Raw genomic sequence first — 16,567 nt, 5'->3', positions numbered from 1 at the left:
TTTTCACTGATGCCCAAGGGTACTTGTTATATTAGGAATGCTTAGCAGGACACGAAACTGGTCCAATTCACACACCTATCAAGAGAAAATCCCTGGTCATCCCTACCACATCTCATCTGGCAGACTCACTAAACACAAATTCTTTGTTTGTAAATTATGTTTGAGTGTTGGAGTGTACTTTTGATACTTAACCATATTTTAGCAATTACATTTACTTTTGATACTTAAGTATATTTAAAACCAAATACTTTTATACTTTTACTTAAGTAGTATTTTACTGGGTGACTTTCACTTTTACTTGAGTCATTTTCTATTAACATAACTTTACTTTTACACAAGTATGAATATTGGGTACTTTTTCCACCACCGGTTGCCAGTAAGAATAACATACCACTTCAATGCAGCAGCCCAGCTAACTCCAACAGTAAGAAAGAGGGAGGGAGGGGGAGAGAAAGGAGAGGAGGGAGGGAAAGGGACAGCTATTTAAGGGCTGTAGTTGAGGAATGGGGGTCTGACCAGAATGCTTCTCTCTCAGTTTAAAGGGCCTTTTATCCTCCTCTCTCTTTCTTTCCCACTCTCTCTCTAGCTCGGATCCTCTGTAGGGTCTAGTTGAGGAGAGCAGGCGCCTGAGCTATCAGTGGCAGAGGGGCTTTTCGGAACAGAAGTGTCATCAGATTCAAGCACAAGGAGAGAGGTTCCGGAACAGTCTTCAAAGTGGAAATCCTTTCACTCCCCTTTATTTAATGTGCTGGGTTCCAACGAGGCAATTTGTGTGAGCTGGTGCTGAAGACTGTGGTGGCGTAGCTCTAAACTGTCTGGTCTGCTAAAGGTAAGAATGAGAGATTCAGTTATTTTTACCTGGATGAAACTGATCTTGGATCTTTGAATGAGTTGTTGCTGTTATTTAGATAATTGATTACTGTGTCCATATTTATAAATTGGAAATGTTGAGATTTTTTCAGTCTTCTTGACAGTCAATTGAGATTATTGATGACGTGATCAAACCTTGTGACACTTACATTTATTGTGTTTAGTTGTTCCTGATCATTTTGGAGATTAGATATTTTTTTATTGTAAAAATGTTGGTTATTAATGTCAAACCCTTCAAAGCATACTCAATTCAATTGTCTAATGCAATTTGACATCCAGGTAATTGAATAAAGTGTTTATGAAATATGAATAAGAGAATGCGGAATAATACGTTTATCATACCAAATGAATGAATGACTTCTATGAAGCCAATGTACTTTTGAAATAAATGGGAAAGAAGCAGGATGAACTCAATAAGAATACTGTCATAATACTTATCCAACAACTGTGGCGTCATTGTTCTCCCTCTGCCAGGCTTCGTTCTTTATTTAGCGACAGATGGCTCTCATTGCTCAGCTTTGCTGAGTCGCTAAAGGGAACCAATTATGGTTTATAGGGAACGAATATTAACATACTTCATGCATGCTGAAACTTCTGGGTTTGCCAGTTTGACCCAAGGCTGGGTCTGTGTGATAGAGATGGAGGATTGGGAGACAGACAGAGCAAGGAAAGCATTAGCTGGGTTGAATAACTGATGAGTGAATGAACATGTGGAGGAGTCATCCACCTCTTTGGTCACCTGGGGCTAAAGGGCTTGGAGCCCATGTATGATGTATGAATGGCATAGAGCCAAAGATATTTTTCCAATTTTTCCAGGTTCTAGATCAGTGAACTGACTGCACAGTGTGCTGTAGAAAATAGGAAAGTGTGTGTGTGTGTCTGTGTATATGTGCATTCTTATGTATGTGAAAGGTGCAGTGGTGTGTGTGTGTATGTCTGTGTGTGAGACGTGCAGAAATGTGTGTGTGTGGGTTATTCAGGAAGTGTCCCCCCCAGGTTTCTGGAAGTCTTTTGCAGGTCTGGTGAATAATTGTTTGTCTGTGGGCAACGCAATTATGGTCTTGTTTTATATGAGTTTTCTATTAAGGAGATTACACAGCAGGAGCAGCAGCCGTTGATGCAGCCTTTTCCAGTGTGAGTCATGAGATAAAACATGCACGTCCATTTGCATGTCCATTTATTTCAAAATCCATTTGCTCCGCTTAATTGAAATCTCACCGCATGCTGTGTGAGTGGTTGATTTTCATAAGGTTTGCACTCTGTGGTCCTGATGGACAGTGCTTTAAGCCTGTGTGTAATTTACACAGTAGCCTAGTGGAGAACCAGGCTTCTCTAAACATGAAGCCTGGGGAAGTCCATGGCACAAAGTCAGCTAAAAAAAGTGTTGGGAACCCGGTGTAAATCAGTGACGCCTCACAACACGTCAAACCAATCAAATGCCTTGCTTGGGCGGATGTGCTCACTAGATTAGGGTCGTAGGTGCAACAGTGTGTGAGCTACAGGTGAACTTTTGTTTGTTGGTTTATTAACCCAGTGTTAATCATTACACTCTTCATAGACTTATCATATAGGTTGAAAACACTGTTGCACACGTCCTACAGGCTCACATTTGTAATCTTTTCAGTTGATCATATGGACAATTGTAGCCTAATTCATTTACATTCCCCCCTATTGAAAAAAAGGTGCTATCTACTACCTAAAAGGGTTCTTCGGCTGTCCCCATAGGGAAACCCTTTAAAGAACCCTTTTTAGTTCCAGGTAGTACCCTTTTTGGTTCCATGTAGAACTCCACATAGGGTTCTACATGGAACCCAAAAGGGTTCTCCTATGGGGACAGTTGAAAAACCCTTTTGGAACCCTTTTTTCTAAGTGTAGTTAGTTTTCCTTGACAATGAATTAACTGATAAAGACCATTTTATGTGGCACATACAGTACACAAAGTTTATCCACAAAGTTTATCATTGCAAATATGTAGTATAATGCATGATGTCAGTTTCAGATATTAAAATCGTATTTTGCTTTTATTTAAAAGGTGTCACGCCCTGACCTTAGAGATCCCTGTTTATTCTCTATATTTTGGTTAGATCACGGTGTGACTAGGGTGGGTACTCTAGTTTTTATATATCTATGTTTTCTTTTTCTTTGTTGGCCCAGTATGGTTCCCAATCAGAGGCAGCTGCCTATCGTTTTCTCTGATTGGGGAGCCCTTTTTCCCACCTTCAGTTGTGGGATCTTATCTTTTTGTGCTGCATATGTTGCACTCCTACCTTTACGTTCGTTGAGTTGTTTATTGTTTATTGGTGGAACAATTATAATGAAAGAAAATGTACGCCTACCACGCTGCACCTTGGTCTTCATTTAACAACGGACGATACAGAAGATCCCACCACCAACGGACCAAGCAGCGTGGTCAGGAGGACTGGACCTGGGAGGAAATCCTGGAGGGAGCAGGACCATGGACAAGGGCCGGGGAGTATCGCCATCCGAAGGAGGAGATAGAGGCAGCGAAAGCGGAACGGCAACGATATGAGGAGTTAGATGATCCATGGTCTGAAACCTCCAGTGATGATCGATGGCCCGGAGCCTGTAGTGATGATCCATCGCACGGAGCCTCCAGTGATAATCCGTGTCCCGGAGCATCTAGTGATAATCCATAGCGCGAAGCCTGTAGTGGTAATCCATGGCACGAAGCCTCCAGTAATGATCCATAGCCCGGAGCCTATAGCGACGATCTATGGCAGGAGCCTGCAGCGACGGTCCCCAGTCCGGAACCTTGTGGCGACGGTCCGCAGTCCGGATACTCCGGCAACGAGCACTCCAGAGCCTCCGGCGGGGGTTCCCAGTCTGGAGCCTCTGGCAATGATCTGCAGTCCGAAGCCTCCAGCGGTGGTTTCCAGTTCAGAGCCTTCCCGCGATGATCCACGGTCCGGTTCCTCCGGCAACGATTCACGGTCCGGAGTCTCCGGCGACGATCCACGGTCCGGTTCCACAGAAGCGGAGGGATCAGCGTAGGGAGCGGGGGCTACGTCCTGAACCGGAGCTGCCACCGAGGGTAGATGCCCACCCGGACCCTCCCCTATTCCCCTATAGGTTCAGGTTTGCGTTTGCGGCCGGGAGTCCGCACCTTTGAGGGGGGGGTACTGTCACGCCCTGACCTTAGAGATCCCTGTTTATTCTCTATATTTTGGTTAGGTTAGGGTGTGACTAGGGTGGGTACTCTAGTTTTTGTATATCTATGTTTTCTTTTTCTTTGTTGGCCTAGCATGGTTCCCAATCAGAGGCAGCTGTCTATCATTGTCTCTGACTTAGGCAGTCCTTTTTCCCACCTTCTGTTGTGGGATCTTTTTGTGTTGCATATGTTGCACTCCTACCTTTACGTTCGTTGAGTTGTTTATTGTTTATTGGTGGAACATTTCTAATGAAAGAAAATGTATGCCTACCACGCTGCACCTTGGTCTTCCTTTAACGAAGGACGTTACATAAGGTCAATGTTACAACTACTTCTGGTACAAAGTCACAGACACTTAGAGGTCCTTTGGAAAAAACTGGTATATGTTGGCCCAGAGCAATACCAAAGTATTGGATGCAAGAACCTCGAACCCCATGTGCGCCTCACAAAAGACCTCATCCAACATCAAAATCAAGTCCAGTTTGACATTGCACAGAAAGTCAGCAGGACCATTGGAGAGCAGACGGACCTCATGCACAGATAAAGACTGTGGTCTGAAGACAGAGTCTGGAAAGCACTCAGTCTCAAGTAGATCTGAAGACATCAACCATAGTAAGTGTGCATCTTGATCAGAAGGTGTTTGCTTCGACACCTGACAGGTTCTACCCAAACTTCCAGAACTTACAAATAAACCTGTTGCACAAATTGGACTATGAGGAACTAGTGTTGTGGATCAGGAACCACAAACTGAACACCATGAGAAGAACAAACTGTCCTCTCTTCTGTAGTGGAGATTTTAGCATGTCAATTGTGGTGGGGCAAACTCCCCAACATTTTCTTAGATGCATGCCATCAAAGCAACTACACAACACTAAACAATACATTAATTGCAATATAACAGTGACAAACGGTCCCAACAAACTATTAGGGCCTACAAAAGTCCCAACAGCAGTCCCAACACCTTACCACTACTACACCTGGCATCATTGGAGCCTTGTCTGGCAGCAAAACAGTTCATTCAGCCTCATTTACTGCCTTTAAAAAAACATACCTGGTATTTGTACAAACTATGGCATAAGGGGACGACGAGCGGCCCATGTTCTGAATTATGTCATTGTACATTTCTAAACGAATAGATGTACTGACTACGTCCGTCGGATTGCCTCTTATCCACTTGTCGTCCCCTTATGCCATAGTTTGTGCATATCAATTGTCAGTAGAAACCACATTTGTTTAAACAAGTCAGCCATATCAGCTGTGTTTTTTTAAAGGCAGTAAATGAGGCTGAATGAACTGTTTCGTTGCCAGACAAGGCTCCGCTGATAGCCAGGTGTAGCAGTGGTAAGTTGGGACTGCTGTTGGGACAGCTTTATGTAGGCCCTAACAGTTTGTCGGCACCATTTGTCACCATGATAGTGCAATTAATGTATTGTTTAGTGTTGTGTTGTGTAGCAGCATTGCTGGCAGGCATCCCACTTTTTTTGTTGGCCCCACCAAGATTTACATGCTAAAATCGCCACTGCTTGGTTGTAATTGTTGCCCTGCATGCCTCTCCAAAGGACTTGCATTGCCCTCACATACACCCTTGCAGATGGATGAGGTAGCACAATTGTGACAGCAGTCATGTTTGGGTGATATTGATTTTGTGACCTTATCGTCAAGGAGCTGTAACAGTTTCACCTGCCTGTAGCTGGTACTGTTTGACACATACTGTTTCATCTTATCTGAAAGTGCAACAAGCTGTCTTCCATGGTATTGGATAAAGGAATGTTATCTTGTGCCGTCCCTACCCGCTCTTCCATATGGCTGTATGTAGGACTCAAGGTCTTGAGGTGGTCCGTAGTTGACTACATGATGGACACCCTTAAAGTCTATCCCCATTCCCAGTGGTGAAGTAGCCATCACAACTCTGAGATTAGATTACTAATCTTTCAAGGCTGAGATAATGTGCAGTTTTATGTGCTCGGGTGTCTCTGAGGGGTACATGTCCAAAAGCCTGTTTCCCAGTGTGTCCTCTGCTCCTGCTGAATGCACAGATTTCTCCCCAAGGAACTGGTGAAAAACCTTGTAGAGCAAAGGTCAGTCTTAAATTCTCTCACAGAATATGATGGTCCTTGGGGTCCAACTATGTGAGCAACCATGAAACCGTCTCCACAGGGTCAGAAGACACCTTCTACCCTGCCAGTCGGAGGTTGTCCCTGTCAAGACATTTCACCACCACAACTCATTGCTGCATACCCAGGTGCTTCATTATGATCTTCCTTGTAGCCTTGGAAGCTGTAGCTGTGACGGCCAATACAGGAACTGGTAGGAGTGACCACAGCTGGCCAACCATTCCACACCACTTCAATACAGGAACAGGAACTGGTATGAGTGACCGCAGCTCACCAACAATTTCACACCACTTCAATACAGAAACTGGAACTGGTATGAGTGACCGCAGCTTGCCAACAATTCCACACCACTTCAATACAGCAACTGGAACTGGTATGAGTGACCGCAGCTCACCAACCATTCCACACCACTCCAATACAGAAATTGGAATTGGTAGGAGAGACCGCAGCTCGAACCGTTCCCTTCCGAAAAGCAGCCTCCTTCCCCTGTCACTTCCCCTTTTATAGGAAATGGGATAAAAACAAGAAAATATACATTAGTTGTCATAATAAAGGACTAAAAAATACTGGTTCAATGACAAAATTGTCATGTTAAAGCTCAAGTGTGGCCTTTGTGTTAATTTAAAGGGGTGACATTTTAAGAAAAGGTCAAAACTGTCATGTCTACTTACGCTCCTCCCCTCTGGCGTTCACCGTCGCCAGTTTACTAACCACCGGTCCTGGCATTCATCATTACGTGCCCCTGGAATTCATCATTACGCGCCCCTGGCATTCATCATCATCTACACCTGCACTTCACCATTAGGCCCACCTGGACTCCATCACTCCATCACTGATTACCTCCCATATTTATGTCACCTCCTTAGTTCCATTCCCCAGGCAGTATGTCACGTGGAGCGGAACAGGTGAACCCAAGAGCAGACTCAGACGAGGAGACTGGGATGAGGTAGCCAAGGTACAGTGCCTTGCGAAAGTATTCGGCCCCCTTGAACTTTGCGACCTTTTGCCACATTTCAGGCTTCAAACATAAAGATATAAAACTGTATTTTTTGTGAAGAATCAACAACAAGTGGGACACAATCATGAAGTGGAACGACATTTATTGGATATTTCAAACTTTTTTAACAAATCAAAAACTGAAAAATTGGGCGTGCAAAATTATTCAGCCCCCTTAAGTTAATACTTTGTAGCGCCACCTTTTGCTGCGATTACAGCTGTAAGTCACTTGGGGTATGTCTCTATCAGTTTTGCACATCGAGAGACTGATTTTTTCCCCATTCCTCCTTGCAAAACAGCTCGAGCTCAGTGAGGTTGGATGGAGAGCATTTATGAACAGCAGTTTTCAGTTCTTTCCACAGATTCTCGATTGGATTCAGGTCTGGACTTTGACTTGGCCATTCTAACACTTGGATATGTTTATTTTTGAACCATTCCATTGTAGATTTTGCATTATGTTTTGGATCATTGTCTTGTTGGTAGACAAATCTCCATCCCAGTCTCAGGTCTTTTGCAGACTCCTTCAGAATGGTCCTGTATTTGGCTCCATCCATCTTCCCATCAATTTTAACCATCTTCCCTGTCCCTGCTGAAGAAAAGCAGGCCCAAACCATGATGCTGCCACCACCATGTTTGACAGTGGGGATGGTGTGTTCAGGGTGATGAGCTGTGTTGCTTTTACGCCAAACATAACATTTTGCATTGTTGCCAAAAAGTTCAATTTTGGTTTCATCTGACCAGAGCACCTTCTTCCACATGTTTGGTGTGTCTCCCAGGTGGCTTGTGGCAAACTTTAAACAACACTTTTATGGATATCTTTAAGAAATGGCTTTCTTCTTGCCACTCTTCCAAAAAGGCCAGATTTGTGCAATATATGACTGATTGTTGTCCTATGGACAGACTCTCCCACCTCAGCTGTAGATCTCTGCAGTTCATCCAGAGTGATCATGGGCCTCTTGGCTGCATCTCTGATCAGTCTTCTCCTTGTATGAGCTGAAAGTTTAGAGGGACGGCCAGGTTTTAGTAGATTTGCAGTGGTCTGATACTCCTTCCATTTCAATATTATCACTTGCACAGTGCTCCTTGGGATGTTTAAAGCTTGGGAAATCTTTTTGTATCCAAATCCGTCTTTAAACCATTCCGGTTCCGGTTGGAGCGAGCGGCCGCATCTACACTTCGGTCCGCAGGTAGTATAACTTTTTATAACTTTTCATTGCATTTCGTTATAGTACAACGGTTTGATTTGTCTAATCTTAGCAATTTCTTCTTAGCCAGCTACATAGCCGTCTTTGTATCAACGACAATTGCATAATTATCGTATTTCGTCGTCCTAACGTATCTGCCCAGCAGCTAGCTAAGCAGCTAGCTAACATCCACTGTCCACTAGCACTGTAGAAACTATTACACTCAACTGAACGACTCGATTAGTGTAGTGTCAGCTAGCTACATAGTTGTCTTCGTATCCAAGATAATTGTGCAGTTTAGAGTGTGTAGACTTAGAGTGATTATCTTAATTTACCGAGGTTAGCTAGCCAGCTATTTGTCGTCCTTAACGTAGGTAATGCTGCTAGCTAGCTAGCCAACAGCTAGCCAACCTCTACCGAATTGAACTCCAACTACCCGGTCAACATTCCGCGTCGTTCCACAGGTAGTAACACATTTTCATTTCACTTCATTACAGTACAACGGTTTGATTTGTTTGATCGTAGCTAGCCAGCTACATAGCCGTCTTTGTATCTAAGACAATTGTGTAGCCTAGAGCGATTTTCTAGGTTAGCCAGCCAGCTATTGTCGTTCTTTTAAAGTAACGGAACGCAATCAACCTTGCTAGCTAGCCAGCTAGCCCCGAATAGCAGCACTGTAGAAACTATTACACTCGACGGAACGACTTGATTAGTGTAGTGTCAACATCGCAGCCACTACCAGCTAGCCTACTCCAGCAGTACTGTTTCATTTCAATCATTTTAGTCAATTAGATTCTTGCTACGTAAGCTTAACTTTCTGAACATTCGAGACGTGTAGTCCACTTGTCATTCCAATCTCCTTTGCATTAGCGTAGCCTCTTCTGTACCCTGTTAACTATGTGTCTATCTATCCCTGTTCTCTCCTCTCTGCACAGACCATACAAACGCTCCACACCGCGTGGCCGCGGCCACCCTAATCTGGTGGTCCCAGCGCGCACGACCCACGTGGAGTTCCTGGTCTCCGGTAGCCTCTGGAACTGCCGATCTGCGGCCAACAAGGCAGAGTTCATCTCAGCCTATGCCTCCCTCCAGTCCCTCGACTTCCTGGCACTGACGGAAACATGGATCACCACAGATAACACTGCTACTCCTACTGCTCTCTCTTCGTCCGCCCACGTGTTCTCGCACACCCCGAGAGCTTCTGGTCAGCGGGGTGGTGGCACCGGGATCCTCATCTCTCCCAAGTGGTCATTCTCTCTCTCTCCCCTTACCCATCTATCTATCGCCTCCTTTGAATTCCATGCTGTCACAGTTACCAGCCCTTTCAAGCTTAACATTCTTATCATTTATCGCCCTCCAGGTTCCCTCGGAGAGTTCATCAATGAGCTTGATGCCTTGATAAGCTCCTTTCCTGAGGACGGCTCACCTCTCACAGTCCTGGGCGACTTTAACCTCCCCACGTCTACCTTTGACTCATTCCTCTCTGCCTCCTTCTTTCCACTCCTCTCCTCTTTTGACCTCACCCTCTCACCTTCCCCCCTACTCACAAGGCAGGCAATACGCTCGACCTCATCTTTACTAGATGCTGTTCTTCCACTAACCTCACTGCAACTCCCCTCCAAGTCTCCGACCACTACCTTGTATCCTTTTCCCTCTCGCTCTCATCCAACACTTCCCACACTGCCCCTACTCGGATGGTATCGCGCCGTCCCAACCTTCGCTCTCTCTCCCCCGCTACTCTTTCCTCTTCCATCCTTTCATCTCTTCCCTCTGCTCATACCTTCTCCAACCTTTCTCCTGACTCTGCCTCCTCAACCCTCCTCTCTTCCCTTTCTGCATCCTTTGACTCTCTATGTCCCCTATCCTCCAGGCCGGCTCGGTCCTCCCCTCCCGCTCCGTGGCTCGATGACTCATTGCGAGCTCACAGAACAGAGCTCCGGGCAGCCGAGCGGAAATGGAGGAAAACTCGCCTCCCTGCGGACCTGGCATCCTTTCACTCCCTCCTCTCTACATTTTCCTCCTCTGTCTCTGCTGCTAAAGCCACTTTCTACCACTCTAAATTCCAAGCATCTGCCTCTAACCCTAGGAAGCTCTTTGCCACCTTCTCCTCCCTCCTGAATCCCCCCCCCCCCCCTCCTCCCTCTCTGCAGATGACTTCGTCAACCATTTTGAAAAGAAGGTCGACGACATCCGATCCTCGTTTGCTAAGTCAAACGACACCGCTGGTTCTGCTCACACTGCCCTACCCTGTGCTCTGACCTCTTTCTCCCCTCTCTCTCCAGATGAAATCTCGCTTCTTGTGACGGCCGGCCGCCCAACAACCTGCCCGCTCGACCCTATCCCCTCCTCTCTCCTCCAGACCATTTCCGGGGACCTTCTCCCTTACCTCACCTCGCTCATCAACTCATCCCTGACCGCTGGCTACGTCCCTTCCGTCTTCAAGAGAGCGAGAGTCGCACCCCTTCTGAAGAAACCTACACTCGATCCCTCCGATGTCAACAACTACAGACCAGTATCCCTTCTTTCTTTTCTCTCCAAAACTCTTGAACGTGCCGTCCTTGGCCAGCTCTCCCGCTATCTCTCTCAGAATGACCTTCTTGATCCAAATCAGTCAGGTTTCAAGACTAGTCATTCAACTGAGACTGCTCTTCTCTGCATCACGGAGGCGCTCCGCACTGCTAAAGCTAACTCTCTCTCCTCTGCTCTCATCCTTCTAGACCTATCGGCTGCCTTCGATACTGTGAACCATCAGATCCTCCTCTCCACCCTCTCCGAGTTGGGCATCTCCGGCGCGGCCCACGCTTGATTGCGTCCTACCTGACAGGTCGCTCCTACCAGGTGGCGTGGCGAGAATCTGTCTCCTCGCCACGCGCTCTCACCACTGGTGTCCCCCAGGGCTCTGTTCTAGGCCCTCTCCTATTCTCGCTATACACCAAGTCACTTGGCTCTGTCATAACCTCACATGGTCTCTCCTATCATTGCTATGCAGACGACACACAATTAATCTTCTCCTTTCCCCTTCTGATGACCAGGTGGCGAATCGCATCTCTGCATGTCTGGCAGACATATCAGTGTGGATGACGGATCACCACCTCAAGCTGAACCTCGGCAAGACGGAGCTGCTCTTCCTCCCGGGGAAGGACTGCCCGTTCCATGATCTCGCCATCACGGTTGACAACTCCATTGTGTCCTCCTCCCAGAGCGCTAAGAACCTTGGCGTGATCCTGGACAACACCCTGTCGTTCTCAACCAACATCATGGCGGTGGCCCGTTCCTGTAGGTTCATGCTCTACAACATCCGCAGAGTACGACCCTGCCTCACACAGGAAGCGGCGCAGGTCCTAATCCAGGCACTTGTCATCTCCCGTCTGGATTACTGCAACTCGCTGTTGGCTGGGCTCCCTGCCTGTGCCATTAAACCCCTACAACTCATCCAGAACGCCGCAGCCCGTCTGGTGTTCAACCTTCCCAAGTTCTCTCACGTCACCCCGCTCCTCCGCTCTCTCCACTGGCTTCCAGTTGAAGCTCGCATCCGCTACAAGACCATGGTGCTTGCCTACGGAGCTGTGAGGGGAACGGCACCGCAGTACCTCCAGGCTCTGATCAGGCCCTACACCCAAGCAAGGGCACTGCGTTCATCCACCTCTGGCCTGCTCGCCTCCCTACCATTGAGGAAGTACAGTTCCCGCTCAGCCCAGTCAAAACTGTTCGCTGCTCTGGCCCCCCAATGGTGGAACAAACTCCCTCACGACGCCAGGACAGCGGAGTCAATCACTACCTTCCGGAGACACCTGAAACCCCACCTCTTCAAGGAATACCTAGGATAGGATAAGTAATCCTTCTCACCACCCCCCCCCCCCCTTAATGATTTAGATGCACTATTGTAAAGTGGCTGTTCCACTGGATGTCAGAAGGTGAATTCACCAATTTGTAAGTCGCTCTGGATAAGAGCGTCTGCTAAATGACTTAAATGTAAAATGTAATGTAAATGTAAACTTCTTCACAACAGTATCTCGGACCTGCCTGGTGTGTTCCTTGTTCTTCATGATGCTCTCTGCGCTTTTAACGGACCTCTGAGACTATCACAGTGCAGGTGCATTTATACGGAGACTTGATTACACACAGGTGGATTGTATTTATCATCATTAGTCATTTAGGTCAACATTGGATCATTCAGAGATCCTCACTGAACTTCTGGAGAGAGTTTGCTGCACTGAAAGTAAAGGGGCTGAATAATTTTGCACGGCCAATTTTTCAGTTTTTGATTTGTTAAGAAAGTTGGAAATATCCAATAAATGTCATTCCACTTCATGATTGTGTCCCACTTGTTGTTGATTCTTCACAAAAAATACAGTTTTATATCTTTATGTTTGAAGCCTGAAATGTGGCAAAAGGTCGCAAAGTTCAAGGGGGCGGAATACTTTCGCAAGGCACAGGTATTTATTGAAACATGGGGGGAAGATTGAGAGCAGGCCAGGGGAAGCTCGGGCGGGTTGATGGAAACCAGGTGCGGAGGCTGAGGCAGGAGCGAGAGGTGTGGGGACAGGGTAAGCAGGTCCGGAGGGGAATCTAAGGGAGCGTAGAGTGGGGAATCCAGGACAGTAGTAGCAGACCTGACGAGAAGTCGGACTGGAGACAGAGGCCAGAGTTAGAGCGGGCAGAACTGTAGCGGAGAGGAAAACAGTGTCATGCAAGGGAAAACAGCCACAACAGGAAGAAACGGCTAGAAACACGGACTGACTGGGCAAAGATCTGGCAGTGTGGATGTGGCAGGACTGTGTATTTGTAGAGGTCTTGATTATGGAACAGGTTGCAGCTGGTGGGAATCTGCTCTGACTCCAGCACACCTGTCCCCGCCCACACAATGACACACACACACACACACACACACACACACACACACACACACACACACACACACACACACACACACACACACACACACACACACACACACACACACACACACACACACACACACACGGAGAGGGGGAGAGTTATGGGGAGCATGCCATGTGTTTTCATTGCCAATGTTGCAAACTAACTAGCGTAAAGAACAACTTTCTACAAAATGTGTCCTACCTGGTCGGAAAACAGTGTTGAGCATAAAATGTACCACCCCCTTCATCAAGTGTGTGGGGGGAGGGTTCTTGAAATGTAACATCCAATTAAAATATTGCTGCTGGGAGACCATTCAAAACGCTTTTCCAAAACACAATTCTCCAGACCTCCAAGGGAGGCGTGAAAACGATGTGATTTTGAAGGTATCGGAATGCGAGACAACTTACACAGTAACTGTTGTCGGCAGTATTCTTAACTAATCTTACTATAAGTAAAATAAGTTAGCTACTTCGGGCATTTAAATCATCATTGCTGTCAACCTTTAACACAAAAACCCAAATACCATGTAACATGACCAAGCATTGAGAAAAACTGTTATCTGTGGAGTCACACTTCCCCCAAAACTCAAAGAAGAGGTCACCTCATACACGTGGTGAATTTTGAATGGGACATCTGTTAGTTACTACTTGGCCCCAGTCAGGGTCATGAGGTGGAGGGGCAGATGCTTTATGGGTCCTCTGCTATGGGGCTGCTTAACAGAGAGAAAGCGACAGGCCTCTGTTGGTGTGGGGGATGTGTGGCTGGACAGGCCTCTGTCATGGGCGTGCAAGTGTTCAGGGGGAGGGGGGAGACTGGTGGTATAGTGGCCCCCTTGAGGCCTTTGCCTCAGGGCCTGTCCTGCTTTTGGAGAAGGTATTTCCCTGTCATTTTGACCTCCACTCAGTAGAGAGTGTGACGCCTCAAATATGCAGTTTCTCTCTAGTTATCTTTACCGATCAGATAGAAATGTAAATCTTTCTGTTACATGACCCCAAAAATGTTTTGTTCATGTGGAATCATGTCTAGTCCAACTGTATGTACCCTATCAAACTATCTTTCAATTCAGGTAAAGAAAACCCATTTTGAATTAATCTGACCCTTCTCTACTCTTTATCTGCTGTTGCTTTACCAGAGAACTAACCCAGAACCTTCAATCCACATCCTATTGAATAAAATAATGACATCCCTGTATGGAAAAACATGACTGCAATACTCATGTGGATTGATCGACTGATGATGTAATTCTTGATTTTATTTGATCATCTTAGAATATACATGGCCATGTATGGGGCACGGGTTATGCAAGATCTGTGTCAAGGAGCGCATAAAGACTTTGATATCAGGGCCTGGCACTATAAATCTGCTGGGGTGTCTAGACGGGGTGTGTAACAAGTTGCGTGTGGGACTTGGGGTGCAGATGGTTCCAAACGGCCTGTGAAAATGTTCAGCTTTTTTATTCACTGCTCTCACTTTCTTGGGGATCTGCCAATGAAGCAGTAGTAAATCTGCTGCGATATCCTGCCAAGCATAAAACCCCACACGCTACTTAAACAAAACGTATGAGGCAATGTGATTATTCAATGACATCCTAATTATTGTCAACTACTGTCGAGCTTCTATATTTTATTTTGTCACTTGTTTGTAGCATTATCTTGTGGATAATGATAATTGATAAAATTCAGAGGTGGAGTGAAGACTTTCTATTTCATTGTGCAGCAGGCACTGGGAACATAATGTAACAATACAGATCAGATCGGAAACATATGACCCTGCAATGCATGCCATATCTCAAACTCAGGGCGAGGCAGAGTTTACTACTACTTATTGGCATCTCAATTATTTTTTACAACAGCAAAACCAGGCACAACCATTTAGTAATACCTACGTTCATCTGTATGCAGATGGAGGGATGCACAGTCTAATGAAAATTAGGTGTTTGTGTATGTGTGTATGGGTTATGGTTCACATGAGGGAGAGATCTGTGTGTGTGCATGCAACTGCATGATCACATGTGTCTGTGCATGTGTGTGTGTGAATTTGTGTATGTATGTGTTTGTATGAACCAACAAGTCACCTCATGACCTCAGGTATTGCACTCACTACACTCTCAACCACTAAGTGGAAAGATTCCCCAGCTGTTCCAGCAGCTTGGTCAATCAGCCCTTCCTGTTCCCATTAACGGAAAAAAAAATCCCAAGGGAAAACGAAATGAGCAAACAAGCAGATGTGGATGATCGACGGCTGTGTCTGGCACAAACCGGGAAGTCCTGACATGCTGTTAACGCCGCTGAGACAAGAGTTTAGAGACTGTTTTCCATAAGAGGTACACCTTGCCGCGCTTCACTCAAACCGTTCCCATGGATATGGTGTTATGAAATACAGAGCGAGAACTGAAGACTCCATAGACACCAGATCCTACTCACTGTGTCTGTGTGTAGGTGGTAGTGATGAGTGATAGTGGTGAAGAGAACTTTGCTCTCTCTGCCTCCAATGGAATCAATGAATTGTTGAGTTAGAGATACAAAAGACTAACCATGGTTACAGTGCCTACGGGACTATGTCTTTGTTTGTAAAGGGATTGTGCTGCAAGACTACACATTTGGTTTAATTTGCTCAACAAAATAATATTTACTGTCTGAGACAAATAAACTCAACAGCATCTTAATGAATAAAAACATATATATTGATGTGTGGGAAGAATGATGTATTTAATTAATAATATCCCCCTAGACTCTAAGCCCTGTCTATGCCGAGGAGGGGCGTGGGGGGGGGGGGTATTTTTACAACTGATACTGACGACCTACAGAGGAGTCTTGTGTGAGCAAAACAACTGACATGTACGTGTTTGTGAGAGACTCATCCTTCCACAGAGGGGTCACGTTAGTGTGTAGCCCAAACAGTTCGGACTTCAGACGAATTACAAGACGCTTGTGGGGGTCGTAGAGCAAAAAGGAGTCTCATCTTTCCATAGAGGGGTCATAATAGTTTGTAGGCTGAAGACGATTTTGTAAGAAGTCTGATTTTTGGTATGTCTCATGGTCTGACAAACACTGCTCTAGCTATGTCACCTTTCACTGTGAAAGTGTTACATACTGTAGGTGGATGCTGTGGATTGAGACACATACAATGCAAAAAAACAGATATTTCTAGCTTAAACTGACAGATTTTCATGGGGATTTTTAAATTATACAAATTACATTTCCGCGTGGGTGCGGGAATCGACCTTAGCGGGTTTTAACAGTTTTCATTTCTTCTCCGCCTGTGTCACCCCATATGGGACAGACCATAATGCTCTGAATCGAGCAGCCAGGCTGCCCATTTCTCAGAAAGGTGATACAGCTGTGATATAAGTA

General features: G+C 45.9%; 1 protein-coding gene across 4 annotated transcripts in view; it reads left to right on the top strand.

Annotated features, from left to right (window-relative positions):
• Positions 1 to 524: 524 nt before the first annotated feature.
• Positions 525 to 16,567, top strand: part of tnca (tenascin Ca) — a 53,452-nt gene continuing 37,409 nt past the window's right edge. For all 4 annotated transcript variants that reach the window (XM_064942934.1, XM_064942932.1, XM_064942933.1 and 1 more), the window contains exon 1: positions 525 to 829. The gene's annotated coding sequence lies outside the window, so the exon portion shown is untranslated. The remainder of the gene's footprint in view (positions 830 to 16,567) is intronic.

Source organism: Oncorhynchus masou, chromosome 28, assembly GCF_036934945.1.
Source record: "Oncorhynchus masou masou isolate Uvic2021 chromosome 28, UVic_Omas_1.1, whole genome shotgun sequence".
Lineage (NCBI taxonomy): Eukaryota > Metazoa > Chordata > Actinopteri > Salmoniformes > Salmonidae > Oncorhynchus > Oncorhynchus masou.
This window is presented reverse-complemented; position numbering and strand designations above follow the sequence as displayed.